General features: G+C 44.6%; 1 long non-coding RNA gene and 1 other non-coding gene across 2 annotated transcripts in view; both read left to right on the top strand.

The window, feature by feature from the left end:
• Nucleotides 1-27,934, top strand: part of LOC135055063 (uncharacterized) — a 150,640-nt gene that overhangs the window by 75,675 nt on the left and 47,031 nt on the right. The window lies entirely within an intron of this gene.
• On the top strand, nucleotides 15,409-15,599 carry LOC134899668 (U2 spliceosomal RNA). The gene has a single exon (XR_010173318.1). It is a non-coding gene; the product is annotated as a U2 spliceosomal RNA (small nuclear RNA).

Below are 27,934 nucleotides of genomic sequence, written 5' to 3' on the forward strand. Positions count from 1 at the left end.
TATTCGCAAATGGTCTCTTATGTGACCCAGAGGGGTCGCCTGCGGATGGAAGAACAGAGCCCTGAAAAATCACATCCTCCACAGAATTTCTCCAGCACTCAGCATGAGATTCAGACTTATCTGATCTCCTATTGATATGATGCATACTATCACATATTTCTTTCACCCATGCAGGCTCTTGGTGTGTCGGCAGCGCCACCACATTACAACTCTGTGTCCCTAAAATTGTTTCCTCCGGGGAGGAACTCCCTGCCTCTGACATGTCTTACACACATGTACAACACACACACAGACACACTGGGACTTATTGGGGACAGACCCACAGTAAAATCTGTCAGAGGGACACAGTTTAGGAGCAGCCAGTTCACAACCCCAGCGCCAGTATCTAATGCCTGTGAACACAGAATGCCCACTGACATGCAGTGCTTTTTACACAGTAAAACACACTTGTAAAGCACCAAATCCGCTTGTGCACCCTCCTGTTTTGCAACCTGATACTTGAAGTCAGAAGTGAAGGAGGACCAGCGATGTCTCTGCAGCCTGAGGAGCAGGGCTTAAAGTGGTCCTGGAGAGGTAGGGGAACTCACCTCACCCGCAACGCCGCAGAAAGGGGTGTGGCCTCACAAGGAAGGGGTGTGGCCACACAAAAGTAACACCAATTCAAAATAATGCTTCACAGTAGCACAATCTTATTCACATTGCCCGTCCCACATACTAGTGCCCTTTACACACACAATGCCCACAATAGCAGAGTCCCCCTTTTACACAGTACGGGAGGCGGAGCCCCCTTTTACACAGTATGGCAGACAGCGTCCCCTTTTACACAGTACGACAGGTAGAGCCCCTTCCAGGAGCAAACGCAGGATTTTATGAGGGGGTTTTCTATATATATAAGAGAGAGAGAGAGACATGGCAAAAGAGAGATGAGGGGGAGACATGGCAAAATAGAGTGACATGGAGAGAGAGAGAGAGAGAAAGAGAGAGAGAGAGAGAAACATGGAGAGAGAGAGAGAATATCAGCAGCAGAAAGACTGGGCACCCAGAGCTGTGAATTGTGGCAGCAGTTACCTGGAGGTCTTCATGTGGAGGGCGAGTTGACTCTCCTGCCAGACGCCCAGGGGTGTGCCACGGTTAGGATAGGGCCTCGGACCATCATTCACTTGCAGACAGCGCTCCGGTGGAGGTGGGGAGGGCATAACAGGCCGCGGGTCACTAAGCTTAGGGGTGGGGTGAAATTTAAGCTGCTGCGCTGGCAGGGAGATGGGGAGTGGGCACGGGCATTGCTGGCCGCTGCTCAGCCTCACAGTTAACTCTGGCAGCTGCGGGGGGGATCGGGCGTTACAGCCCGCGGCTCAGTCACACTCCGGTGGCTGTGGCAGCGGCGGAGGGGGGGAGAGAGGGCACTTTGAACCTGGCGCCGGCTGTGCGCCATTCACGGCTCCTGGACCGCCAGCAAATGAGAAGCTGCCACTTGGCAGCTTCTCATTGGCTGGCAGTCTGAGAGCCGTGATTGGCTCACGCCAGATTTTTAAAAAGCCTCATCTTCTTCTAAATGGTGCTGCAGCCGGTCCGCGAGCCGTTATTGGCTGTCGGCCGCTGCCACCTTTACAATGGAACAGGGACATGATGCTGTGGCCGGGCGGAGGCGGAACTGGTTCCGCCTGCAATTAGAGATGACGGAACGCAGTTCCGCCCCGTTCCGGCCCACTTTAACCACTGCTGAGGAGAGAGAAAATGGCACTGAGCAGTGTGCTGTCTGCCTGAGGAAGAAGCTCCGCCCTTTTTGCCTCAGAAACTTTTCTTAATATTTATACTGGCGGGGGTTGGGCTGTGCCTGGGCATCTTATGCCCCCTTTTTGCCAGTTTTATAGAGGTGTTTTTGCTGCCCAGGGCGCCCCCCGCGCATCCTGCAGTGCCTGTGTGTGGGCAGCAATGGCACGCTTCGCTCCCGCCAGCTGTGCTGTACCTCAGCTGTCACTTTTCTTGATAGAAGATCTTCTACTTCTTCTTCTACTCACCTGTCTTCTGACTTCTGGCTCTGTGAGGGGGGTGACGGCGTGCTGTGGGAGTGAGCATCTAGACACGGCTAGCGTTCAGTACCCTTCAGGAGCTAATGGTGTCCTGTCAGCCAGAAGCAGAGCCATGAAACTCTTCAGGAAGTTGGTTCCTACTTTTGCCCCCTCAGTCCCATGAAGCAGGGAGACTGTTGCCAGCAGTTCTCCCTGAAAATAAAAAACCTAACATAAGTCTTTTCAGAGAAACTCAGTAGAGCTCCCCTGGAGTGCATCTAGTCTGCCTGTGCACAATTCTAAAACTGAGGTCTGGAGGAGGGGCATAGAGGGAGGAGCCAGTTCACACCCATTGAAAAGTCTTAAGAGTGCCCATGGCTCCTGCGGAACCGTCTATACCCCATGGTCATGAAGTGGACCCCAGCATCCTCTAGGACGTATGAGAAATGCAGATTAAACTACAGTAATGTTTGTACCTTACACCTGAGGGACTGCAAACGATATAGCCCACTCAATCTAAATTCTGTTGGCACAATTGTGCTTAACCTGGCCATATCTATTATGCCTTCTGGTCCTGTCTGGTCATAGTGCAAAGTGGTTGCATTGCATTGGCAAACTGGGTTTGTACAGTAATTGTGACCTTACACCTTTCCTGAAGTTGCTTTATTGCATCTCTACACCCCCGTTCCCCCAAACCTTCCTGTCTATTATGCATATGTGTTTGGAGATGGACATATTCTTATTGTTGCACCCAAAATTTATTTTGCCATAAATTGGAAAAATCCCTACCTCCTCCACTGGCCACAGTTGGGGCTGGTACATTCCTCATGGTAAAATGTCTCCTCATAGAACAATTTGTTCCCTTAGTTTTCAGCCTCAGTGAACCTCCTCAGACTTGACAGTCCTTTCTATAGTAATATTTCTTTATGCTATTTTTTTTTTCTTTTAAAGATATGTCACTTTCTTTCCCAAAAATATGTATTACATAGCACATATAATATCAGTACTATCTGAGAATTTTACAACTATCACTACTGCAATTAAGATGGAAAGACGGACAGACATTCATTTCTTACCTCCCTGAAAACACTACTATGGCTGCTAGTTGAACTTGAACAGGACATATTGACATAACAGTTCCCATATCACAGCTACGTGAGTAGTTCTACACATGTTGTAATGCAGCAAAACAGATAATGTTACAACTTACTAACCCTTATTAATTCAGTTGCCCTATTCATATAGCTGCACTAGGTTCAGTAGTAGATTAGAGATGTACACTTTTAAGCAGTGTAAGGAAATCAAAAGGGGACTAAACTAGGCTGACGGCCGTGGCAGGACAGCGATTGCCTCTGCCTGATTGACAGGCATTGACGTTCGATGGGCGGGAGGGGGCGAAATGGCGGTGTTTGGCCGGTGTTTTGTAGGCGCGGTCCGGCCAACGCAGACGTGGCCGGACCGAACGGGTGGGGGCGGGCCGCATCGGCTGCGTGACTTCATACGCAGCCGCTGCGGGCCAGGGAGCGAGGAGTAGCTCCCGGCCAGCTCGCTGAAGCTGCGCTGGCCGGGAGTTACTCCTGAAGTGCAAAGGCATCACTGCTGTGCGATGCCTTTGCACTTCTGCGAGGGGGGGCCGGATTGACATGCGGAGCAGACTAGCCCCGTGCTGGGCGTCCCCCTGCATGTCAGGAAAGTTGATCGTAGCTGTGCAAAATTTTGCACAGCTACGATCAACTCGGAATGACCCCCATGGTCCAGTAGAGATGAAACATCAGAATTTGAGAGATGGATTTTGCCTACACCACAAGGAGCAACAAAGGTAATACCTTATGTGTCAATTTGGAAGAGGAGGGGTGCAAATACAGAGCCTCCAACAGAAAGAGGAGGAGCTGCAATGGAAGACACTAAGGCAGGGGAGCTTCTAGAGAGGAGGAGGCCCGTGTGCAGACTCCGTCTGGGCCCCTTCTTCTCTAGTTGGCCGCGGTGTAGATTCTGGTCACTAGGGAACCCTTGCGCTGTCCCAGTTTCTAGTGCGCATGCGCAGATCTCTGGGAAAATGGTCACTGCGCCATTTACCGGAGATTTGCTTAGCGATGCTGCTGCCGGCGGGGGCCTCCGTAGAGGTATTTTAAAAAAATGGGTGCAGGGTGTGCGGTGTGGGCCCCCCTGGACCCCGGGGGCCCGTGTGCAACACACACACTGCAACCATTGTAAATACACCAGTGCACTAAGGGTTCAATTTAATTAGCCGCAAGGGGGGCAAATTGCATTGTAATGGCGTGGAAATGCAGCCAACTGCACCGCAACTAACCCATCCTTAAGGACTGATCTTGCCGCAAACGCATGGATTTTTGTACACAGCCCTACAAGCTTCAAACAAAAATCTGTAAGTCCAGAGGTACCATAAGTGTGGCATATAGCCAAGTTTGTTTCTTTTAACAGTGAGGTGAAAATGAGGATGTTGGGAAGGAAAAAGATTGGATAGACTATAAGATTTATTTCAAAACCATGACCAAGTTTCTCAACTTATTAATTAAGGTAGGAGTGAGGAAGGTTATAGGAAGCAGAAGAAGGGTGATGAGGATAGAAGAGAGTTCAAAGTGTAGAGAGGTGTATGGTATTCAGTGTCGGACTGGGGCATGAAGGGCCCACCGGGGGAATGCTGCTGTAGGGGCCCATGCTTAAAGGTGTAGCCTGGTTCCAGTGGAGGCGCGGCCAGCCACCACAGAGGTTTGGCTAACCATTACATGTTCTGTGCCCCTTGGTAAATATATAATAAACCTAATTATTGTGAAATATAATGTAACATATGTATAATGCATAAATCCAGTGCACTAGGATAGTCTGGAACTTGAGAGATAGTGGAGGAGGAGAGCCCACATGCAGTGGGGCCCACCGGTGGTTTCCCCTGTTCCCCTGTGGGCCAGTCCGACCCTGATGGTATTGCAGGCCTGTATGGACATGAAAAAGGAGAAGCTGTCTTCTTTTACAGAGAAAAGAACACACCTAGTATTGAAGTAGTTTATTGGTGTTAGTGATATGACTGCCTTTCGGTCCTGTGTGCTGCTAAAGGAAGCAGGTCAGGTATTTGTCCACACTACCTTAGAATGCAGCTTTAAAATGTTCAGTGAATAATGTAAACTAAGCCTTTAATTGTTTACTCATGTAAAATAAGTAATTATACTAGCCTGACTGCTGAAAGGTATACTGTAACGTGTTTCTTAATATAATGTTACATTATCCCGAACATTGACTTTGCATATTTTAGGTTAAAACTTGCTTTAATAACATGTGGGTTAAAAACCAGTAACAAATCCCCAAAAATATAATTATGCATAAAATCACGTTGCTCAACAGCACTTATCTGTAGCAGAGCTGTATTTTCCATTTGTGCTAAGGATAACAGCCACTAAGAGGCAGCACTGTACTAGCAGACCACATTTACTTATGCACCTGGTTGGTAAGCAGTAGGAGGAAGACAAAGTGATTTGGGCAGTATATAATCAGCAGCGGCTCCTACCTTGTTGGAGGAGGAGGGCTGCCGGTCCTTCCCTCCTTGTCCCCGCCGCTGCCTTGGTCCCACCGCCTGGGTTCCACCGCCCATGCAGTTCACAGACGGCGGACCTGCCAACGGTACTACACATGCACAAAATCATGGCTTCTATGGACTGCATCGGCTGCAGCACATAGATATCGGCTAGGGATGACAAGACAGGTAGCTGGCTTCCTACAGGAAGCTTGCTCTCTGCCTATTGCAGGCCGGTCTGGCAGTCCTGAAGGAACGAAACACCTTCCAATGGGACTGCCTCATGTGTCTGTGATTGACAGGTAGGGCTTCCAATAGGAAGTCACTGCCAGTCACATTGAAGCCAGTGCATTCATTTCTCATGGACTGAATCTGGGTTCTGGGTGACGGATTTTACCTGGGGGAGTTGCAATCCTGCAGTCCTTAGATAAAAAACGCCACTGTATATAATCTCTTCAGTGGTAATTTACTTCCACATAGAACTCCATGTGTACAGGGGTGATTTGAGGATAATGATCAAGCAGTGATCATAGTACTGAATGTATCATGAGTTTCCCAATGATGGACATGTCACATGATGCTAAGGTGAGGCATATTCAGAAAATAAAAAGCACATAAAAGTAGCACATTTACAACTACAGGGCATTAATTTACTTTCATTCATAAGCATTAGCTGCCAATTACCGGATAGCATTAGATTGTATTGGAAGTTCTGACACTTCTACTACGACATATGTAGAACAAATTTTGTACCAATTGGAATTTGATTTTTCTTTTGCATACACCCCAGCTATTCATTCTGAGGATAGTAAAGCCTATCTCAAAACATCGGGAGATGACAACATGGAGCACAGCGTAGCCGCGTGCAAACAAAAAGGTGGCATGGCCTGTGGGAACGGGGGCGTAGTTTCACAGAAGTGCTGCGGTTGCGAGCCATGCCCTCGTGTTCCGTCACTGTGGGGGCATGGCCAGCGTAAGCTGCTGGCCATGCCGCAGTCCCTGTGTCTCCTGTGAATAGACACTGTGCACATGCGCAAAGCGTCTATTCACCGCAGCAGCGAGTGACAGGAGCCTCCCAACTTTCCCCGCCCCCCCCCTCCCCTCTCCCCCATCCCACCACGGGACACTGCCACCCGCAGATAGGACAGCAGGACAGTCTAGGAAATGGGACTGGCCCGTGAAAATCGAGACAGTTGGGAGGTATGGCACAGGATAACATATTATTGTACACCACATGGCATGGAGAGCTTTTCGCTCTAAGTTGAAGTATCACAATAATCCTCCATTTTTCTATCTTTATAGGGCAATCCTGGTTTTTCTCCTTATAAATCATCTCCTGTCCTTCATTTATGGAATATTGGAGGTCCTAGTTATTTAACAAAAACACAAGTTTAAGGAAATATCTTAGTGCGCAAAGTGGTAGCTGCTGGACACTCCTCCCTTCACCGAAGGTTCCCAATCCCTTCACCAGAAGTACAAAATAAAGTGAAAAAAACGGAAGGGGGACTTATCCTGCGCTTCTTAGGAGAGTCGCAATTCAAACGATTCCAGAGTTATTTGCAAAACTCACATAGATATCATATAAAAGAAAAAATATGTACATATAGTGAAGTACAATTTTAATGAAATAAAAACATAATCTTGCAGTAATAAAAACCAGTTAAACAAGTATATAGCAGCATATGTGTGAGTAAGACAATAGCAGCATATACAGTTATAGCAGCATGAAATGGGACTGCAGTAGGGGGTAATGAAAAATTACAAAAACAAGTTGTTCCTTGAAAGGGATCAGGGAACAAAGAAGTAAACCTCTTTGTGGGGGCACTCTTATAGTTGTAAATATAATAATTATTAAAACATAACTTTTATTTATTTTCAAGTAAGATATAGTGTTTGTCTTTTCTTTAACAGGGTTTCTAATATAATTTTTTGGATATTTTTATGTATTTTTTTTAAATTTTTAACAAATGATGAAGAAAAAGTATATATACATATATATAGATAAATTCAAAAAGCAAAAAGGTGAGTATATTAATTCCCATATAATTGCGGTTTTTTATTTAGATAATTCAAAACTCTATATGTGGGTTTTTACCCATGGGTGAAAATATTGTAAACTGTGTAACAAATAGATAATGCACAGTAAAAATGATAAATGAAAGAAGAAAAAATTAAATTTAATAAATGGTCAGAGTAATCTTATGACCACAATGGCACTGTAATAAATAAGACGGAGCTGTTTGCCTACAGCATATTTCCCAAGGTATCAGCTGGAAAGGTTATAACATTTGAAATAGTAAAAGAGCCAAATATGCCCGTTTACAATTAGTAACAAATTAACAGTCACATCATAATCTCCAGAGTATTCAATAAATATAATTATACGGGCATTGAACCGATAGTATGTTTGTTTCCTGTTAGGAGGAAAAAAGAGTGAAAGCCAGAAGAAACAGTTCTGTATAAATAACAGAGCTTATATCAAGACATAATGTATCAAGACTATTTCTTCTGTAATCTGTAAATATTATTGGTTCATCTGGAGCATATCATTTGCTATAAAAACAATTATGATGCCTGAAATGAGCTCAATTCCCCTGTATATGAAGGGTATATTGTATATATGTGTCATATGTAACTTCCAGTGATAACAGATTCAAACATTTACATTGAGCTCAGTCCTCCTGTGAGTAAATTAACCTAAAGTGCTGATTTAGTGCAAAATGGCTCAGATTTCTCATATGCTTACCCAATGATACTATAGTGCAATATCAGTTATTGGGTTAGATTAACACATTAATAATAAACAAGAAACCTTGTGGATAGTAAAGTAGCCCGTCCCTTGTGTCTGGCTAACTTCTGCTGCCTTCCCATGTGCGTGCTAGCACACAGTGAATGGGAGGTGAGAGAGTTAATCAGGCGGCGGCGGGCTGAAGGAAGAAAGAGTGATTCTGCTGTCGTCCGCTGCGGCACTCCTCAGCCCTGTTAACAGAATGTCATTGCAGGGTTTGACAGGTGATGCCGTGCAGGCGATGAGAGCACACTGAATACCTAGCGGGGAGAGAGTGTCCCCGTGTGTAGCAGCCTCGGCAAGCGTCTCCGTCAGCGCCAATGGTCCGGCCCCAGTGACGTATGGCGGGATTTCCGGAAACAGCGTCACATGACGCTCAGGAACAGATACTGAACGTACGTTTCACCCTCAGCAGGGGCTTGATCACCATCCGCCTATCTGATGTTCCCCTTCATGGGGATTATATATGATCAGCCTGATCATCATTAGTTTGAATTGAATGGCAGAAAAGCTGTTCAGTATGAAATTGATTAAGTAAATGAGGTGAAGTCAAATCACTATGTCTGAAATCGTAGTTGGTAAACTGATTAATAGCCAGTGTCAGTATTCAAGTGTATATTAGTTATCAGAGAATAATTAGAGAGGGAAGAGAAATGGAAAATAGAACAAAGGACAAAATGAAAGATATGATTATAAATAATCAGGGTCCCGATAAATTTATAAATGAGTAAAATAATGTAATTTTAAAGAGTGTGAGATACGAACTTGTGACCCTGCACAAATAATTTAGCTGTGGGCGAGACACTATACCGCGTGGCTACAGAGCTATCTTCTTGTAGTCATATCACCAGTTATACAAATGGAAATATAATATGGCAAAGAGAGTCATAAATTAAAAGGGATAAAAAATATGTGTATACATCTCTGTATGTTAGGCATTTCATGCAGAGAGGGAACAGATTAGGGATAATCAGGATTTATAGATTAAATGTGGATTGGACTAAAGACTTAACCATATTGCCACGGATTTTAAAATTCTCAAGATTCGAACCTATGATCTAGCGATAGTAATTTAGACCATAGGCGAGAGGCTATACCACATGGCTACGGACCTACTTTTGTATAGTTAAATAATGGGTAGTACAGATATATAAGAAAAAAAGTAGATATAATGTGTTGAAAAAGGGACAAATAAAATGTATATAGACTGAGTATAAACATATAATAAAAGAGTAAATATGAAAGTATGCCTAAAGTATTGAGAATTAATTAAGGTTTCTAGCGAGGAATGAAATAAGAATAAAATATAATCAGATTGGAAAAGCAATTATCTGTTGATAGGCGGGTATCGTGCCACGCGGACTGCCACAAGTCTCAAGCCTGTGACCTCGCAGTGACAGTCTAAACTGTAAGCGAGGAAATAGGCTTCATGACTAAATGGTCATCTCTATATTATTTAATTATGGAGATAGAGATTATAATGTTAATTGTTGCCCGTATGGCCATTTATGTTTGTGTTCGATGTTCAAGATAAACTTATATTTTAGTACAGCATGTACAAATTAAGGACTGAAAGGAAAAAAGTATAGAAAAAGGAAGAAAAAGAGAGAGAGAGAGAGAGAGAGAGAGAGAGAGAGAGAGAAGGGAAGATCAGGGAAATTGTTTTATTCTCATAAATATGGATGAGAGTGTTAAGCATAGTTTGGATTAGGACAGAGGAGTACAAGGGAGGATTGTTTGGAAAAGAGAATCATGGTTATGTATTCAGGAATGCACCGTAATTAATGTTCTCATTAAGGCCCATTGGGGATATGGAGCCCAACCTAAAGATCCACTGGCTTTCCCGTCTAAGAAGCTCCTTTTGAAGATCACCGCCTCTTATGCCCAAATTGATTTTTTCAAGTCCAAAGACTCGTAGGTCCTCTGAGGACTTTCCATGTGTCTTATAGAAATGCCTAGCCACTGTCGTTAATGGTTTGAATTTATTGATGTCCGTTTCTGCATTTCGTATCGTCCCGATGTGTTCCAGGATGCGTTGTTTAAGCATCCTGGATGTCATCCCGACATAGTAGATGTTACACGTGCATGTAATGCAGTAAATAACATTTTTTGTCCTACAATTAAAGAAATCTGTGATGATATGTTCTGAACCGTATTTGTCCTGTATGGTAGTTTGTAAATGAATGTATTTGCAGATTTTGCATGATCCACATGGAAAACTCCCCCGAACTGAGGGTTGTCTGGGATGTTTCTCTTCAAAGTGGCTCTTCACCAATCTATCTTTGAGATTCGGTGATCTCCTCCAACTCATGGAGACTTGCTCCCTTAGGACCTTTTCCAAATCATTATCTAGGAGTAGGATGGGCCAGTGTTTCTGAATGATTTGTTTGATTTCTTGCCACTCTGTACAGAAGTTGCCAACAAATCTAAATTCCTTATCTCCCTTCTGTTGTTTCTTTTCTCTGAAAATCAGACTCTCTCTATCCGTACGCTCCACTTCTCTTCTGGCTTTCTTGATTAGTCTGTGACTATATCCCCTCTCTTTGAGTCTGCTGGTTAACTCAATGCTTTGTTTTTGAAAATTGCATTGGTCCGAGCAGTTTCTTTTGAGCCTCAAGAATTCACCCTTGGGGATATTCTTCACAGTCGGAGGAAAATGGGAGCTGGATTGATGAAGTAATGAGTTGGTGGCTGTTGGTTTCCGAAAGAGTTCTGTGGCAAGATAACCTTCACTGATACGGTATATAGATAAATCCAGAAAGGAGACTCTGTCTTTATTAATGACATATGTAAATTTCAAATTCAGATCGTTTGCGTGCAGATCCTGGACGAAGTCCTCAAATGTTTTCTCGTCTCCATCCCAGATGACCAGGATGTCATCTATATACCGCAACCACATCAAAACTCTTCTGGTATGATGGTCATTATAGTCAGAAAAAACTTTCTCACGTTCCCACCAACCAAGAAATAAGTTTGCGTACGTGGGGGCACAAGCTGCCCCCATAGCCGTGCCCCTCGTTTGTACGTAAAATCTATTGTTAAATGTGAAGTAATTATTATTTAAGACGAAGTATAGGAGGTCCAAAAGAAATTGATGAAAGTCACTTGTACCCTCTATGTCCAAGAAGTATTTGATGGCATGAATTCCTTTCTGATGGTCAATCGATGTGTATAGTGATTCCACATCCATGCTTATCAGAAGTTGGTTGTCCTCCAACTGTACCTCATGGATCTTTTTCAAGACGTCAGTAGTGTCTTGTACGTAGGAAGTTAAGGCAGCCACAAGATGTCTCAGGTGAATATCAATAAACGTACTGGCTTGCTCCAGAAGGCCTCCAATCCCAGAGACAATTGGCCTACCAGGAGGGTGGGTAAGGCTCTTGTGCATCTTTGGGAGAAGATAGAACGTCGGTACCCTAGGGTTAATTACTCTTAGGTATTCGAGTTCAGTTTTTGTAATTGTACCTTCCCTAAACGCTTTCTCAATCAGTCTAATATACAGAGTTAGGATGTTGTCTGTTGGGTTAAAGATGGATCTTCTATAGCAGTCTGTGTCATTTAGTTGTCTCATAGCTTCTTTAATATAAAGATGTTTTCCCCAAATCACAACATTGCCACCTTTGTCAGATGGTTTGACCACCACATCTTCCCATGACTCAATTTTTTCTTCTTTCATTTATCATTTTTACTGTGCATTATCTATTTGTTACACAGTTTACAATATTTTCACCCATGGGTAAAAACCCACATATAGAGTTTTGAATTATCTAAATAAAAAACCGCAATTATATGGGAATTAATATACTCACCTTTTTGCTTTTTGAATTTATCTATATATATGTATATATACTTTTTCTTCATCATTTGTTAAAAATTTTAAAAAAATACATAAAAATATCCAAAAAATTATATTAGAAACCCTGTTAAAGAAAAGACAAACACTATATCTTACTTGAAAATAAATAAAAGTTATGTTTTAATAATTATTATATTTACAACTATAAGAGTGCCCCCACAAAGAGGTTTACTTCTTTGTTCCCTGATCCCTTTCAAGGAACAACTTGTTTTTGTGATTTACTTGTCATTTACCTCGGGGAGCACCACCAGCAGATTTATTAAACCACGATTATCTATACTAACGATTCCCTTTATTGCTGGTTCTAAGCACTTAGTGAGATACCACTGAGTTAATTTTAACAACTGGTTGTGCAGGAATACTCCCCTTCTCTTTCGGTAATGAAAAATTACCAGATGTATAGAACTGTGTGAACAGTTCAGAGCCAGCTCGCGGGAGTTTTTGAACTCAGGGGACCCGGGAACCCCTTGTGCCACGCTGTGCTGGAACGGTAAAGATGCCACTGCTCCCCCTCTTGCAGCCCTGTGTCCACCAACGCGTTTCTACCTCTTACAGAGGTCTTTGTCAAGGTGCAGAAAGATGACAATGTGCTGCTGACGAAATGTATTTAAGGTGTACCTAGCCAATTAGCACACAGCGTGAACAGCTGGGCCCTATACAGTTGATTATCTCACCAAGTCCCATGGTCCTTAGCTGCACGCTGTGGCTCTCTGTTGCCATGACGATATCCGTATACTTCCGGTTACGGATCCGTTTCCTTATTCAAAAATCCACTTCTGCTTGTATGTTTCATCACGTCCATGTACAGTCCTGCATGATGTTCTCCACCTCTGGAGATTACCCCGGAGTGCGCCGAGTCCTCCAGTTGTCTCTAACGCAAACCGGATCGTGCCTGTTCCCGAGTCCGCCACGTCACTTCCTGTGGCATTAGTCCATAGGAATCTATTAAGAGACGCACTCCATAGTGCGTAACGTCACTTCCGCTGTAAACATAAACATAGAAGCCCCTTTGTTATCTATTATAGACAATGGGGTGCCGATACAGACATAATGTTGATAATTTAAAATAAGATATCGATGATCACCAGGGGCCTATGGACATATGTTGTAAAAAAGTATGAAAAAGCTCACTAGTAAAAATGTGCTAATTCTTATGTAAGGGTAACCGAACAAAAACGTTATCGGTGACAGGGACCTATGGATTTGTACCATCTGTGTAAGAATGTTGATGTATAAAACTCACTCAAGTTAAAAAACTTATTTAAGTTAAAAAAAGGTATGTATTAAAAAATAAACAATGGTCTAAATGCACATGAAGATTCCTTTCAAATATAAAATACCCTATGCCGCGGGATATCTAAATATCACGAAATCTTAGGGTTACCATGTTCCCCTCAAAGGAACCACTTAACCTCGAAATCACAGTTAAGGCCTTCTGGTTTTCGTGTCCCTAATTCATAAATCGCCTTCATTTCTGCTTTGGCCAGCTGGGTCGCAAGATCTTTGCGTCTCCAGTCGCCTTTGATGTGTCTCAGCCCACAGAATTGTTTAATGGCTCCACAGTTACTGTGGTGCATCGTACGGAAATGTTCCGATAATGCATGGGTGGTCAGTGATTTCCTAATATTTCTTAGATGCTCCCCCAATCTTGTTTTAAGCGGTCGGGAGGTCCTCCCTATATACCAGAGACCACAGTCACACTCAATCCCGTAGACAACATTGATGGTGTTACAGGTAATGAAGTCTAAAACTTTAAACTTGGTGTTATTAATCTGTACTTCTGTGATTTTACTACCTGCCCCTTTAACACCCCTGCAGCCCAAACAGCTGCCACATCAGAAGAATCCCTTGGATTTAATGGTGTTCATTTTCTTTGGACCCATTTGTGTGCTCTTCACTAGACTGGTCTTAATGCTGGGAGCTCTTCTGAAAATGCATTTGGGTCTAGTGGGTAAAAGATTTCCTATTATGGGGTCTTTCTGTAGGATCTTCCAATGCCTATTTAGGGATCCTTCCAACGCTTTATATTGGCTGCTGAACGAGGTGATAAAAGACCATTCATAGTCTTGGTTAGCAAGTTGTTTCTCCTTCGGTACCAGCAGGTCTTTTCTGTCCATATTGGTGGCTGCTATGAGTGAGCTGGAGATCTTTTTGGAATCATAGCCTGATATTTCGAATCTCTTTTGTAATACTTTGGCTTGTTCCTCAAAGACTTCCTTCTTATTGCAATTGCATCTCAGACGTCTAAACTGACCCCCCGGGATCGAGTCCAGCCAATTGGGATGGTGACAACTGGTGGTGCCGATGTAGGTTCCCGAGTCCGTCGGTTTGGTGAAATTCTTTGTATTCAGGCCGTTTTCATCCACAGATATCGTGATGTCTAAAAAATTTATTGTGTGTTTACTGCTCTCAAAAGAGAATTGGATGTTCTTTGTGTTGGTATTTAAATATGAGAAAAAATTATTTAGATTTTCCTCATCCCCTTTCCATACAAAGAACACGTCATCGATATATCTTTTCCAGACCACCAGGTTCGCCCCAAATGGGCAGTGGTTCTCTATGACTTCCTCCTCCCACTGTCCCATGAAGATGTTCGCGTAACTTGGGGCGAACCTGGTGCCCATCGCTTTTCCGACTATTTAATTTATTTAACAGTGCGTCTGCTGGAAAAGCAGTAATGACATCCGATTCACTGCATCTCCTGGTGTGTTTCTACCTCAAGTGGCTGTCATAAAGCAAATGCAGGCTATACACCCAAGGCCGAGAAGATTGTGACATAGAACATGCATCATAGAACAGGCATCCTAGAGCCCTACCACCACAGTGACAGGTTCCGCACAACCATAGAAGCTTCTGTTGAAAAATGTCACACTGCCTGATTCATGGACTGACTGCATTGTGCAAACAAAACAAAAGCACGGAGCTAGGAAGGCCGGCAATTGGTTTGTAGGTGGTTGTGTGTGTTTATTGGAGGCGGAGCACATGCAAATGACTGTGCATCATCCAGCCAGCAAGAGAGTACCGCACGACACAGGAGTGTATGTGCCTGCTTGTCAATCAGTCGCTGCCGACAAATCTAGATAAAGCAGCTGGAGGGTCACCAAAGCAGACAGGAGTAGGTGTGCAAAATCTAGATTGAGTAGCAGGAGGGTCTGGCAAGCAGACAAGTATGTTTCCAGCAGTTTCCTATGTTTCCAGCAGCGCGCTTTCCTTGCCCCACTTTTGGGCTATTGCTTCACAGCCTTTTGGATAAGATCAAGTGTAGTATCTGTTCTTATCAGTTAAATATCTGATACGCCCCCTATCTGGGGACCATATATTAAATGGATTTTTAGAACATTGAGATGGAAGAAGAGCTTGCTCTGTCCACTCCACGCATTGACCTGGTATTGCAGTACCTCCGGGACTGGTGCAACTTTCCTATCCGTCCTCCATAAATAGACTACTGAATAGCTTTTTCCAATGTTTTGGATGCACATTTGCAATTGCCTTTGATTTGCTGAACTTAGTGGGATTTTGCAAATAGGGTTACATTGTAGCAACATTGTATTTCATAATTGCTTGATCTTTTAAATGCTACAATTGATAAAGACATCTGAAAACTGCACTGTGGAGTCTCATTATGTGTCTACTTCTTGTCTCCATTTAATTCCCTACCTCTATCCAAGGCAAATTTAAACACTGGGGTGCCATCAGGATATGAGGCCTACCTAGGCCTCAGTCATGAATTGGAATTTCGAGCGAACTAATACCCCTTTCACACTGCAAATATATCCCGGGATATTGCCGGGTTGAGCCAGCTCGACCTGGGTCAAGGTGCAGTCAGGGCCGGTGCAAGGTTTCTAGGCACCCTCGGCAAAACTTCTGCCTACTGCCCCCCAACACCATCAATTATCCACTTCCCCAGTCAGTAAAATGAAAGTGCAGAGGCGGTGTATTGCGTGTGCCTCTCAGTCAGGCTCTATGGTGGTTATTCTGAGTTGATCGCTCGTTGCCGTTTTTAGCAGAATAGCGATCAGGCTAAAAATGGGCGATTCTGCGCATGCGTATGGGTCACAGGGCGCACGCGCTAAGTAATTTCACACAAAACTATGCAATTTTACACAGGTCCGAGCGACGCTTTATATTCGCTCTGCTGATCGGTGAGTGATTGACAGGAAGTGGGTGTTTCTGGGCGGAAACTGACCGTTTTCCGGGAGTGTGCTTAAAAACGCAGGCGTGTCATGCAAAAACGCAGGAGTGGCTGGAGAAATGGGGGAGTGGCTGGCCAAACGCAGGGCGTGTTTGTGATGTCAAACCAGGAACTAAATGGACTGAGGTGATCCCTATCTAAGAGTAGGTCTGGAGCTACTCAGAAACTGCATGAATTTTTTTTAGTAGCAATTTTGCTACTCTTTCGTTCGCAATTCTGCTAAGCTAAGATACACTCCCAGAGGGCGGCGGCCTAGCGTTTGCAATGCTGCTAAAAGCAGCTAGCGAGCGAACAACTCGGAATGAGGGCCTTTATGCTAGAATCTGATGCTGGGTAGCTGGTGACTGTGCTACATCATGGCTACAGGTCAGTGGATGTGTAGGTCCTCCTGGCTCTGGTACTTCCAGTTAGTTCCTAATTCTGGGTAGTTGGTGATTACAGGCACTATGTTCGATCTTGGCGCTGGGTGGATGGTGATTACGGGTACAGTGCTGTGCTAATTTCTGCCTCAGGATATTTGGAGGCTACTGGCACTGTGGCCTTTGGTAGTTGGTGACTACAAACACTGTACTAGTTTCTGGCTCCGATCAGTGATGCTTTCAGACACTGTAAGGAGGTGTCTTATACATTTCCCAGCCGTCTGACTGCACTGAGTACAACAAGGATGTATCTCTCAAAGACATCCTTAATTATTTGACGGGTACACTCAGTGGCACCCCCTTCCCAGACCCTGGCACCCTACCCAGCTACCTACATCTATCTCTTTCTATTTCATTCTGTCTCTCATACATAAATATATACCATGCCCCTTTCATACATATATACATCCATACACTGCCTCTCTCATACATACATACATACATACATACATACATACATACACACACTGCCTCTCTCATACATACATACATACATACATACATACATACATACATACACTGCCTCTCTCATGCATACATACATCCACTGTCTTTCTCATACATACTTACATACATCCATACAGTGCCTCTATCATACATACATACATACATACACTGCCCCTTTCATACATATATACATCCATACACTGCCTCTCTCATACATACATACATACATACATATATACACTGCCCCTTTCATACATATATACATCCATACATACACTGCCCCTTTCATACATATATACATCCATACACTGCCTATCTCATTCATACATACATACATACATACATATATACATACATACACTGCCTCTCTCATACATACATACATACATACATACATACACTGCCTCTCATACATACATACATACATACATACATACATACATATATACACTGCCCCTTTCATACATACATATATACATCCATACATACACTTCCCCTTTCATACATATACACATCCATGCACTGCTTCTCTCATTCATACATACATACATACATACATACATACACTGCCTCTCTCTCATACATACATACATACATACATAGCCTCTCTCATACATACATACATACATACATACATACATACAGTACATACACTGCCTCTCTCATTCATACATACATACATACATACATACATACATACATATTTACACTGCCCCTTTCATTCACATATATATCCATACATACATACACTGCCCCTTACCTACATATACACATCCATACACTGCCTCTCTCATGCATGCATACATACATACATACATACATACACTGCTGCTTTCATACATATATACATCCATACACTGCCTCTCTCATGCATACATACATACATACATACATACATACACACACTGCCTCTCTCATGCATACATACACTGCCTCTCTCATACATACATACATACATACATACATACATACACACACTGCCTCTCTCATACATACATACATACATACATACATACATACATGCACTGCCTCTCATGCATATATACATACATACATACACTGCCTCTCTCATACTTACATACATCCATACATTGCCTTTCTCATACATACATACATCACACACACACACACACACACACACACACACACACACACACACACACACACACTGCCTCTCTCATACATACATACATACATACATGCACTGCCTCTCATGCATACATACATACATACATACATACATACATACATACACTGCCTCTCTCATACTTACATACAGCCATACATTGCCTCTCTCATACATACATACATACATACATACATACATACCATACACTGCCTCTCTCAATCTTACATACATCCATACATACACTGCACATAAATACACTACCTCTTTCATACATGCACTCATACACTGCCCCTTCATATATATATATATCATACATACATCCATACACTGCCTCCATACATACATCTATACACTGCCTCCATACATACATACATTAGAGATGAGCGCCTGAAATTTTTCGGGTTTTGTGTTTTGGTTTTGGGTTCGGTTCCGCGGCCGTGTTTTGGGTTCGACCGCGTTTTGGCAAAACCTCACCGAATTTTTTTTTGTCGGATTCGGGTGTGTTTTGGATTCGGGTGTTTTTTTCAAAAAACCCTAAAAAACAGCTTAAATCATAGAATTTGGGGGTCATTTTGATCCCATATTATTATTAACCTCAAAAACCATAATTTCCACTCATTTTCAGTCTATTCTGAATACCTCACACCTCACAATATTATTTTTAGTCCTAAAATTTGCACCGAGGTCGCTGGATGACTAAGCTAAGCGACCCTAGTGGCCGACACAAACACCTGGCCCATCTAGGAGTGGCACTGCAGTGTCACGCAGGATGGCCCTTCCAAAAAACACTCCCCAAACAGCACATGACGCAAAGAAAAAAAGAGGTGCAATGAGGTAGCTGTGTGACTAAGCTCAGCGACCCAAGTGCCCGACACAAACACCTGGCCCATCTAGGAGTGGCACTGCAGTGTCACGCAGGATGTCCCTTCCAAAAAACCCTCCCCAAACAGCACATGACGCAAAGAAAAAAAGAGGCGCAATGAGGTAGCTGTGTGAGTAAGATTAGCGACCCTGGTGGCCGACACAAACACCGGGCCCATCTAGGAGTGGCACTGCAGTGTCACGCAGGATGTCCCTTCCAAAAAACCCTCCCCAAACAGCACATGACGCAAAGAAAAATAAAAGAAAAAAGAGGTGCAAGATGGAATTGTCCTTGGGCCCTCCCACCCACCCTTATGTTGTATAAACAGGACATGCACACTTTAACCAACCCATCATTTCAGTGACAGGGTCTGCCACACGACTGTGACTGATATGACGGGTTGGTTTGGACCCCCACCAAAAAAGAAGCAATTAATCTCTCCTTGCACAAACTGGCTCTACAGAGGCAAGATGTCCACCTCATCATCATCCTCCGATATATCACCGTGTACATCCCCCTCCTCACAGATTATCAATTCGTCCCCACTGGAATCCACCATCTCAGCTCCCTGTGTACTTTGTGGAGGCAATTGCTGCTGGTCAATGTCTCCGCGGAGGAATTGATTATAATTCATTTTAATGAACATCATCTTCTCCACATTTTCTGGATGTAACCTCGTACGCCGATTGCTGACAAGGTGAGCGGCGGCACTAAACACTCTTTCGGAGTACACACTTGTGGGAGGGCAACTTAGGTAGAATAAAGCCAGTTTGTGCAAGGGCCTCCAAATTGCCTCTTTTTCCTGCCAGTATAAGTACGGACTGTCTGACGTGCCTACTTGGATGCGGTCACTCATATAATCCTCCACCATTCTTTCAATGTTGAGAGAATCATATGCAGTGACAGTAGACGACATGTCCGTAATCGTTGTCAGGTCCTTCAGTCCGGACCAGATGTCAGCATCAGCAGTCGCTCCAGACTGCCCTGCATCACCGCCAGCGGGTGGGCTCGGAATTCTGAGCCTTTTCCTCGCACCCCCAGTTGCGGGAGAATGTGAAGGAGGAGATGTTGACAGGTCGCGTTCCGCTTGACTTGACAATTTTGTCACCAGCAGGTCTTTGCACCCCAGCAGACTTGTGTCTGCCGGAAAGAGAGATCCAAGGTAGGTTTTAAATCTAGGATCGAGCACGGTGGCCAAAATGTAGTGCTCTGATTTCAACAGATTGACCACCCGTGAATCCTTGTTAAGCGAATTAAGGGCTGCATCCACAAGTCCCACATGCCTAGCGGAATCGCTCCCTTTTAGCTCCTTCTTCAATGCCTCCAGCTTCTTCTGCAAAAGCCTGATGAGGGGAATGACCTGACTCAGGCTGGCAGTGTCTGAACTGACTTCACGTGTGGCAAGTTCAAAGGGCATCAGAACCATGCACAACGTTGAAATCATTCTCCACTGCACTTGAGACACGTGCATTCCACCTCCTATATCGTGCTCAATTGTATAGGCTTGAATGGCCTTTTGCTGCTCCTCCAACCTCTGAAGCATATAGAGGGTTGAATTCCACCTCGTTACCACTTCTTGCTTCAGATGATGGCAGGGCAGGTTCAGTAGTTTTTGGTGGTGCTCCAGTCTTCTGTACGTGGTGCCTGTACGCCGAAAGTGTCCCGCAATTCTTCTGGCCACCGACAGCATCTCTTGCACGCCCCTGTCGTTTTTTAAAAAATTCTGCACCACCAAATTCAAGGTATGTGCAAAACATGGGACGTGCTGGAATTTGCCCATATTTAATGCACACACAATATTGCTGGCGTTGTCCGATGCCACAAATCCACAGGAGAGTCCAATTGGGGTAAGCCATTCTGCGATGATCTTCCTCAGTTGCCGTAAGAGGTTTTTAGCTGTGTGCGTATTCTGGAAAGCGGTGATACAAAGCGTAGCCTGCCTAGGAAAGAGTTGGCGTTTGCGAGATGCTGCTACTGGTGCCGCCGCTGCTGTTCTTGCGGCGGGAGTCCATACATCTACCCAGTGGGCTGTCACAGTCATATAGTCCTGACCCTGCCCTGCTCCACTTGTCCACATGTCCGTGGTTAAGTGGACATTGGGTACAACTGCATTTTTTAGGACACTGGTGAGTCTTTTTCTGACGTCCGTGTACATTCTCGGTATCGCCTGCCTACAGAAGTGGAACCTAGATGGTATTTGGTAACGGGGGCACACTGCCTCAATAAATTGTCTAGTTCCCTGTGAACTAACGGCGGATACCGGACGCACGTCTAACACCAACATAGTTGTCAAGGACTCAGTTATCCGCTTTGCAACAGGATGACTGCTGTGATATTTCATCTTCCTCGCAAAGGACTGTTGGACAGTCAATTGCTTACTGGAAGTAGTACAAGTGGGCTTACGACTTCCCCTCTGGGATGACCATCGACTCCCAGCAGCAACAACAGCAGCGCCAGCAGCAGTAGGCGTTACACGCAAGGATGCATCGGAGGAATCCCAGGCAGGAGAGGACTCGTCAGAATTGCCAGTGACATGGCCTGCAGGACTATTGGCATTCCTGGGGAAGGAGGAAATTGACACTGAGGGAGTTGGTGGGATGGTTTGCGTGAGCTTGGTTACAAGAGGAAGGGATTTACTGGTCAGTGGACTGCTTCCGCTGTCGGCCCAAGTTTTTGAACTTGTCACTGACTTATTATGAATGCGCTGCAGGTGACGTATAAGGGAGGATGTTCCGAGGTGGTTAACGTCCTTACCCCTACTTATTACAGCTTGACAAAGGGAACACACGGCTTGACACCTGTTGTCCGCATTTCTGGTGAAATACTTCCACACCGAAGAGCTGATTTTTTGGGTATTTTCACCAGGCATGTCAACGGCCCTATTCCTCCCACGGACAACAGGTGTCTCCCCGGGTGCCTGACTTAAACAAACCACCTCACCATCAGAATCCTCCTGGTCAATTTCCTCCCCAGCGCCAGCAACACCCATATCCTCCTCATCCTGGTGTACTTCAACACTGACATCTTCAATCTGACTATCAGGAACTGGACTGCGGGTGCTCCTTCCAGCACTTGCAGGGGGCGTGCAAATGGTGGAAGGCGCATGCTCTTCACGTCCAGTGTTGGGAAGGTCAGGCATCGCAACCGACACAATTGGACTCTCCTTGTGGATTTGGGATTTCGAAGAACGCACAGTTCTTTGCGGTGCTACTGCTTTTGCCAGCTTGAGTCTTTTCATTTTTCTAGCGAGAGGCTGAGTGCCTCCATCCTCATGTGAAGCTGAACCACTAGCCATGAACATAGGCCAGGGCCTCAGCCGTTCCTTGCCACTCCGTGTGGTAAATGGCATATTGGCAAGTTTACGCTTCTCCTCCGACAATTTTATTTTAGGTTTTGGAGTCCTTTTTTTACTGATATTTGGTGTTTTGGATTTGACATGCTCTGTACTATGACATTGGGCATCGGCCTTGGCAGACGACGTTGCTGGCATTTCATCGTCTCGGCCATGACTAGTGGCAGCAGCTTCAGCACGAGGTGGAAGTGGATCTTGATCTTTCCCTAATTTTGGAACCTCAACATTTTTGTTCTCCATATTTTAATAGGCACAACTAAAAGGCACCTCAGGTAAACAATGGAGATGGATGGATACTAGTATACAATTATGGATGGACTGCCGAGTGCCGACACAGAGGTAGCTACAGCCGTGGACTACCGTACTGTACTGTGTCTGCTGCTAATATAGACTGGTTGATAAAGAGATGTAGTAGTAGTAGTATGTATGTATAAAGAAGAAAGAAAAAAAAACCACGGGTAGGTGGTATACAATTATGGACGGACTGCCGAGTGCCGACACAGAGGTAGCTACAGCCGTGGACTACCGTACTGTACTGTGTCTGCTGCTAATATAGACTGGTTGATAAAGAGATGTAGTAGTAGTATGTATGTATAAAGAAGAAAGAAAAAAAAACCACGGGTAGGTGGTATACAATTATGGACGGACTGCCCAGTGCCGACACAGAGGTAGCTACAGCCGTGGACTACCGTACTGTACTGTGTCTGCTGCTACTATAGACTGGTTGATAAAGAGATGTAGTAGTAGTATGTATGTATAAAGAAGAAAGAAAAAAAAACCACGGGTAGGTGGTATACAATTATGGACGGACTGCCGAGTGCCGACACAGAGGTAGCTACAGCCGTGGACTACCGTACTGTACTGTGTCTGCTGCTAATATAGACTGGTTGATAAAGAGATGTAGTAGTAGTATGTATGTATAAAGAAGAAAGAAAAAAAAACCACGGGTAGGTGGTATACAATTATGGACGGACTGCCCAGTGCCGACACAGAGGTAGCTACAGCCGTGGACTACCGTACTGTACTGTGTCTGCTGCTAATATAGACTGGTTGATAAAGAGATGTAGTAGTAGTATGTATGTAAAAAGAAGAAAGAAAAAAAAACCACGGGTAGGTGGTATACAATTATGGACGGACTGCCCAGTGCCGACACAGAGGTAGCTACAGCCGTGGACTACCGTACTGTACTGTGTCTGCTGCTAATATAGACTGGTTGATAAAGAGATGTAGTAGTAGTAGTATGTATGTATAAAGAAGAAAGAAAAAAAAACCACGGGTAGGTGGTATACAATTATGGACGGACTGCCCAGTGCCGACACAGAGGTAGCTACAGCCGTGGACTACCGTACTGCACTGTGTCTGCTGCTAATATAGACTGGTTGATAAAGAGATGTAGTAGTAGTAGTAGTATGTATGTATAAAGAAGAAAGAAAAAAAAAACCACGGGTAGGTGGTATACAATTATGGACGGACTGCCGAGTGCCGACACAGAGGTAGCTACAGCCGTGGACTACCGTACTGTACTGTGTCTGCTGCTAATATAGACTGGTTGATAAAGAGATGTAGTAGTAGTATGTATGTATAAAGAAGAAAGAAAAAAAAAACACGGGTAGGTGGTATACAATTATGGACGGACTGCCGAGTGCCGACACAGAGGTAGCTACAGCCGTGAACTACCGTACTGTGTCTGCTGCGACTGGATGATAAATAATGATATAAAAAATATATATATATCACTACTGCAGCCGGACAGGTATATATTATATAATGACGGACCTGCTGGACACTGTCTGTCAGCAGAATGAGTTTTTTATAGAATAAAAAAAAAACACCACACAAGTGAAGTCACACGACGAGTGTTTAACTTTTTCAGGCAATCACAATATAGTATACTATACTACTAACTATACTGGTGGTCAGTGTGGTCAGGTGGTCACTGGTCAGTCACACTGGCAGTGGCACTCCTGCAGCAAAAGTGTGCACTGTTTAATTTTAATAATAATATGTACTCCTGGCTCCTGCTATAACCTATAACTGGCACTGCAGTGCTCCCCAGTCTCCCCCACAATTATAAGATGTGTGAGCTGAGCACAGTCAGATACGAGTGTTTAACTTTTTCAGGCAATCACAATATAGTATACTATACTACTAACTATACTGGTGGTCAGTGTGGTCAGGTCACTGGTCAGTCACACTGGCAGTGGCACTCCTGCAGCAAAAGTGTGCACTGTTTAATTTTAATAATAATATGTACTCCTGGCTCCTGCTATAACCTATAACTGGCACTGCAGTGCTCCCCAGTCTCCCCCACAATTATAAGATGTGTGAGCTGAGCACAGTCAGATATATACATAGATGATGCAGCACACTGGGCTGAGCAGTGCACACAGATATGGTATGTGACTGAGTCACTGTGTATCGTTTTTTTCAGGCAGAGAACGGATATATTAAATAAAACTGCACTGTCTGGTGGTCACTGTGGTCAGTCACTAGTAAACTCTGCACTCTCTACAGTTCTACAGTACTCCTAAGCTCCAGTAAATCAGGTCAATCTCTCTCTCTCTCTCTTCTAATCTAAATGGAGAGGACGCCAGCCACGTCCTCTCCCTATCAATCTCAATGCACGTGTGAAAATGGCGGCGACGCGCGGCTCCTTATATATATCCGAGTCTCGCGAGAATCCGACAGCGTCATGATGACGTTCGGGCGCGCTCGGGTTAACCGAGCAAGGCGGGAAGATCCGAGTCGCTCGGACCCGTGAAAAAAAACATGAAGTTCGTGCGGGTTCGGATTCAGAGAAACCGAACCCGCTCATCTCTAACATACATACATACATACATCTATACACTGCTTCCATACATACATACATCTATACAGTGCTTACATACATACATACATACATACATACATACATCTATACACTGCTTCCATACATACAGCCAAACACTGCCTATATATCTCCATACACTGCCTCCATACATACACTGCTTCCATACATACATACATACATACATACAGCCATACACTGCATATATTTATATATATATATATCCATAGAGAAGAGGAGCACTCACCAGACTTCTTTAAAAAGTAGATCCTTTATTCAGAACACGGGATAAAAAGTCACATCTGGTGAGTGCTCCTCTTCTATATGGATATATTGGAAAAATAACCAGATGGTTGTTTTTCATCTGGAATGCACCCCAGCATAGAATTTGCAAACGTGAGTGTGGATCACATGGACTGTTTATATACATATATATATATATATATATATATATATATAGCCACTACTCTGGAGGGCCCCACCGTCACATTCACACCAAAGGGGAGGCTGCATCTTACCGCTGGAACCGTGGAGGAATTACTGTTCTACTGCCACCATCTCCCGGCTCATGGTCCCAACCTGGCTAGCACTGTTTCTGCTGGCAGGGAGGCACTGCTCCCGTTGCTGCCGCTAGCTCCATATAGGTGCGTGGTTGGCGCTGCTGCGAGCGGGCCGCTGCTGCTGGTGAGGGGGAGTGCGGCTGCTGTTGGTGAAGGGGCTGCTGTAATTGCCGGCGCTTACCCTCAATCCCCCCCTGCCCTCTGTAACCCGCAAAAATATAAAATAAACAAACTGGTGTGGTGGGTTGCAGGAGGACAGTGGCGGCCACCCTCCAGTGGCCGGCGCTCTAGGCAGCTGCCTAAAGCTGCCTAATGGTAGCGCCGGCCCTGGGTGCAGTCTAAAAGCACCACTTTTGAATATCCCAGGTCGAGTAACCATGCATTTCAACTTGGTATAAAAGCATTGTTATACACGGGTTGGACCCGGGTCAATGTGCACTCTAAAGTGTCCAACCCGGGTTATTCAACCCTGCATTCATGTAAAAGTGCTGATTGGCTGTTCTTTGTGTGCCTTGATGGTGTCAGCAGCTTGAGCCCTGCTTCAGAGAAGTGAAACAGAGAGCATTAAGAATTAGAGCTACTAAGAATTAGGGGTGAGGCGGAGATTGCTAGGCAGCTTACTGCATACTCCCAACTTATTAAAAATACAAAGAGGGACCTTGGGGGCGCGCCAAGCGGATGCGCGCCCGAAAAGGGGATGTGACCTATAAGAAAGGGGCGTGGTCTAGTGGAAGAGCTGCGATTGTGGGTCACGCCCCCTTGTACCGACACAGAGGGGGCATGCCCAGCACTCTCTGAGCTGCTGGCATGCCCCCTCTGTCACCTGTGCAAAAAAGCAGCAGTGACAGGAGCATCCCAACTGGCCGCCTACCCCCCCCCCCCCCCCCACCGCGGGACACTGCGGCCAGTGGGTGGGACAGCGGGACAGTCTCAAAAAAACGGGACTGTCCCGTGAAAACGGGACAGTTGGAAGGTATGTTACTAGAACAGTTAAAGATGCAATTATGTATAAAAACATAGGTGGTCATTCCGAGTTGTTCGCTCTGTAAATTTCTTCGCATCGTAGCGATTTTCCGCTTAGTGCGCATGCGCAATGTTCGCACAGCGACTGCGCCAAGTAAACTTGCTATGAAGTTAGGAATTTTACTCACGGCTTTTTCATCGTTCAGGCGATCGTAATGTGATTGACAGGAAGTGGGTGTTTCTGGGCGGAAACTGGCCGTTTTATGGGTGTGTGTGAAAAAACGCTACCGTTTCTGGGAAAAGCGCGGGAGTGGCTGGAGAAACGGAGGAGTGTCTGGGCGAACGCTGGGTGTGTTTATGACGTCAAACCAGGAACGACAAGCACTGAATTGATCGCAGATGCCGAGTAAGTCTGGAGCTACTCAGAAACTGCTAAGAGAGGTGTAATCGCAATATTGCGAATACGTCGTTCGCAATTTTAAGATGCTAAGATTCACTCCCAGTAGGCGGCGGCTTAGCGTGAGTAAATCTGCTAAAAACAGCTTGCGAGCGAACAACTCGGAATGGCCCCCATAGCTCTGTCAGCCATGATTCCTGCAATGCTGTGAGCTGTCCCCACCCTCTCCTTTTGTCCCCTTCTGAAACCTCATCTTTCTGAGCCAAAAAAAGTAAATTTAAAATGACATCCATGGTGTTTTAATTGCTGACCCGGGTTGAGTTAAAAGGAGCCAACACTGCAATAACCCAGGTTGAAAGTGTAGTGTGAAAGGGTCGGACCCGGATTCAAAATACCAGGTCGGACCCGGGTTTTCGGTGTGAAAGGGGTATAACTAATATCCCTTTAGCATCGCCAAAATAACCCGGGTTATTGCTGGGTTGACCCGGGTCAAGGTGATGCGCCAAAGTGAGCAACCCGGCATTTCAACCCAGGTTAAAAGAAGGGTTATACCCCTTTCACACTGCCAATTCCGGATCCCACCCGGGAATTGGAAACGGGTCCTTCC

The sequence above is a fragment of the Pseudophryne corroboree genome, chromosome 3 (genome assembly GCF_028390025.1).
Source record: "Pseudophryne corroboree isolate aPseCor3 chromosome 3, aPseCor3.hap2, whole genome shotgun sequence".
Taxonomy (NCBI): Eukaryota; Metazoa; Chordata; class Amphibia; order Anura; family Myobatrachidae; genus Pseudophryne; species Pseudophryne corroboree.